The sequence below is a fragment of the Adiantum capillus-veneris genome, chromosome 18, assembly GCF_014529385.1.
Source record: "Adiantum capillus-veneris isolate H3 chromosome 18, ASM1452938v2, whole genome shotgun sequence".
Classification (NCBI taxonomy): Eukaryota; Viridiplantae; Streptophyta; class Polypodiopsida; order Polypodiales; family Pteridaceae; genus Adiantum; species Adiantum capillus-veneris.
The window spans coordinates 48,559,625-48,563,669 of NC_140948.1; positions in this window are offsets into that span (position 1 = coordinate 48,559,625).

A 4,045-nucleotide genomic window follows, 5' to 3' on the forward strand; every position below is an offset into this window, starting at 1 on the left:
CAGGTTCAGCCCACCCCGACCCGAGGCGATCCAGGGCTCATTTCGGCAAATTTACAAGATAGCCCAAAGTGGCCTGAGAGAGTTCCAGAGGGGCCTCTCAGATATGCGCTCAAGGCCTGAACAGCCTCGTTTGCTCAACTTGAACCTAAAGACGCTTCCGCACTCAACTAAACTTCAACTTCGCGCAGTGCCACCAAGGCTCCCGCGAGGCGTCAAGCAAGACGTGATCTCGGGTCGTTTTCTGGACGAGCCCATCAACGAGCCACCAAAGGGACTCAAGTCAATGGATGCGAGCCTCCCAGCATGTGAGCTCTAAGTTGCGGGCCCTTGGCCTCTTCGTGAAGGTGTTCATCTTGAGTGTCCCGGGAGTCCTCGTAACACTTGGTATCAGAGCCAAACCTGCGATTTCCAACTGTGGGGCAACAAAAGCAAAGTACGCAAAATCTACTGCCAAGATGATCACAGATGTGTGAGCCAGCGATGCAAACGCACTTGTCACCAGGAATGTGACTGGGGTTGCAAAGTAAAGCGACTCCAATGGAATGTGGGAAGCCCGGCGGCAGATGCCCAACCGTGGCTCAAGGAATACACAGAAGACATGCCCAGCAGGGGTACTTCGAGTCGTCAGGATACGTCGGCTCCAGATTTTCTTCGGCGGGGGCTCTAGGTGAAGAGACCCTCCATGCTAACCAAGCAGCAATCAAGAACAAAGAAGCGGCCAGTCATTGGGTAGCCGCGGGGACACAATGCAAAGTGTACCCCTTCAACAATCACCTACAATCAGCCTCCAGTTGGATCGGCCCTCAAGATATGCAATTTCTCATCAGTCAGGCTTGTCAGGAGTCGACAAGCACCTTGTGAAGAGGTAAGCAGACCTGAAGTCACTCGTGGCTATCAACCATTGAGCTTCAACCTGGTATTGGTAAGGCTTGGCAGAGCGGCCCAAGGTAAGGGACCGACTCATTCAGATACAGCCTCAGCTGTCAACATGGATGGCGAGGTGACTTAGCATTGGCACTTCAAGCCTGCGTGACACAGGCTCAGAGTCACGGTGGCAGTGGCCCAAATAGCAATCAAGCTTGGACGGCATCTCCAGCTCAAGACATCACAGGTGGAAAGAAAAGCAAAGCAGTTCAGCAGCCAAGGCCTGGGAACCTAACCGTCATAGCAGCGGAGCTAAGTGTAGCTCTCACCAAAATCACTTGGGCAAGCCCCCATGAGAAATCGGAACAAATAGCGCCATGGATGGAGGGCGTGTTAGGAATACTCCACACTCATGCAGATTTGGGGTAGGAACCTAAAGACTGGATTGAGACCACTTCAAAGGAAGTAGGCATAGGTACAAGGATGCTACCACAAAATGTATCAAGACAAAGGACACAACGAAGCCGCGAGCTACAAAGCACATGGGATGGGACGGGGTTGCTCATCCTTCTAAGTATCTCCTGGATTGTGTTGGGCGCAGTTCAGAGACGCGGTGACTTGATGTAAGACAACACAAAGCAGCTAGCCGCCAGCCAGAGTTTATCCTAAGATGACCAAGGCCTGCTTCGGCACAGTCAGAGCAAAGGAGTAGAGCCAAGGCTTCTTCACCATGAGGGGACAACGAGATGTCACCCTAGCATGTAGTCTAGTGGGACTCTCTCGAGGTTAGGCTAGACAGCCCCCTCCAACCAGCAGCAACAGCAGCGGCGAGGTAGGAGCCAAGGAAGGCCCTCCTCATCATCGGCAAAGACAAGCCGGCAGGGAAAGGCCGCGCTATATCAGCGTGAGGTCGAGAGTACCTCTTGCGGAGAATTCAATCGGCAGGTGAAGGCAAGAAGACCGGATCCTAGCCCCAATCGTCAGCGGTTGAGCCCGGGGCTTCGGCAAAACACCCGAGAGCGGTTGAGCCTCCTCGAGGCAAAACACCCCAACTCAATCAGACGCAAGCAGCAACAAACAAACAGATCATCAAAAGCAGGACCGAGTGTCTGCGGAGTATCAGGCTACAGCCAGAGCCTCAAAGCAGCGAAGTGAACTTCAAAAGCAGGACAAGTGCCTGCCGAATATCAGTCTACCATGAGAGCCCCAACAACACACAAAGACAGGATCTTCACAAGCAGGACATGTGCCTGCAAACCATCAGGCTATGTAAGAGCCAGTTAGCATCAGCAAAGCCAGGGACCCGATTTCGACTCGGGTGGACCGTGCACCAACCAACACAGCGAAGCCGGGTACCCGCAGTGGGTGGACCGAGCATCAACCAACACAGCGAAGTCGGGTACCCGCAATTGGGCAGACCGAGCACCAACCACAACAGCGAAGCAGAGAACCCGCAGTGGGTAGACCGAGCACCAACCCAAACAGCGAAGCCGCGGACCCAACTTGACTTGGGTGGACCGAGCACAACCAAACCCTTGAAGCCGGATGACCCAGAAGTGGTGGACCGAGCACCACAGCGAAGCTGGAGGCCTGCAAGCGGGCGGGCCATGCACCTTTTTCCTTAGCACACAGATTCGGGGATAGCCCCCCACAAAGACGGCTCAACGCAGGAGCCACATGAGTAAGGCCCCCTCTCAAGAAGGCCGGAGGTTGAGTGATGCCTCCCGCAGTGACGGTCTACCAGATAGCACTGCTCATATACGCAAGCCAACATCAGCCCAGTGGGTACATCTTCCGCAGAAGAAGGCAATCAAGGCTATGTCCACCCCGACGGTGGCATAGACCCTCAAGCAAAGACACCTACATCCAGGCTCAGACAGGAGCCCCTCCAAGGTAAAAACAACAAATATGTCTACATCTGGCTCACAAGGAGCCATACAGGTACCACGAAGAGTACACCTACATTCGGCTCAGACAAGAGCCTCAACAGGTACACATGCAATCAAGCCCAACATTCGGCTCATGATGGATCCTCAAAGGGCACACAAGAAAAGGAATGTGGTGCGACCACATCGGGCTCAAGAGGAAGAGCCCCACCATTAACCCTCTTTCTTCCAACCGAGCTTCAACCCTTTATCAAGATCGCAGCGGATCTAAACAAGGGAAAACACGAAGACCCAAGATGAGTGATTCTCAGGTTTTTTTTCGTCAACCAACGAAGGCAAGTTTGTTAAGAACAAGTCGAAGTTCTTCCAAAACTACACAGATATATGTGAGCACTTAGGCTCAACCCAGCGACAAGCTTCAAGCAGATAACAAGAAACAGAAGCGGTCGGCCAATCTTCTTCTCGACGAGTTACCTACTTCAAGTCTTGCCCTCAAGTTTGCAAGACTCACATCCGAACTTTTAGGTTCAATCGAGTCCTGAAGTATGCCAAAGCTTCAAGGTATCAATGGGATTGTCCCTCCGGCAGTCTCAGGAAAACCTTGGTTTGTATGCCAAGGAAGTTATCAGATAGGCTTCATCTTTTTGGTCAAGGGACGAACTGGTTCTCAATAAGCCTAAAAGGTACCTTCAGCAGCGTACCTTACTTCAACGAGCAGGTAAGCTCATATCAGGACATCCAGGTCTACAATGAGCACTCAGTAAGTGCTTCAAGAAGGAAAATCCAAAGGCCAAATCTTCAGGAGGACCGCCGGCCTCGACAATCAAGCCTAAGGATTCAATTCAGCAGAGTACCTTACTCTCCATCGAACGCGAAGCGAGCAAATCCTTTTCGGTGCTTGGGTGTTGCACCATGTAATCAACTCAGCTTAACGTGAAGTGGACCTTCGTCGCCATCCAGGAAGGAATCATCACGAAGTCAGACAAATCAGCTTCCAAGAAGCAGTGGGGATCAATGCAACTTGGTTCTCACACTAAAAGACGAGAGCTGCATCGTCACTACAGCTACAGGTAAAACATCCGGAACAGACAGGTTCCTTGGCATGGATCATGCAGCCACTTGATCTATGCCCCCCCAATGTACATACATCTATCATTCAAGCCCCATCAAAAAGTGCCAAGCGGACTTGGTACCCACAGCTTTTTCTGCATTCAGCAAGCACGGCTGTTTGAGATAGACATTGCCTCATCGGTAAGACCGCTCATGCAGCCCATTTTGGATTTCGTAGACGCACG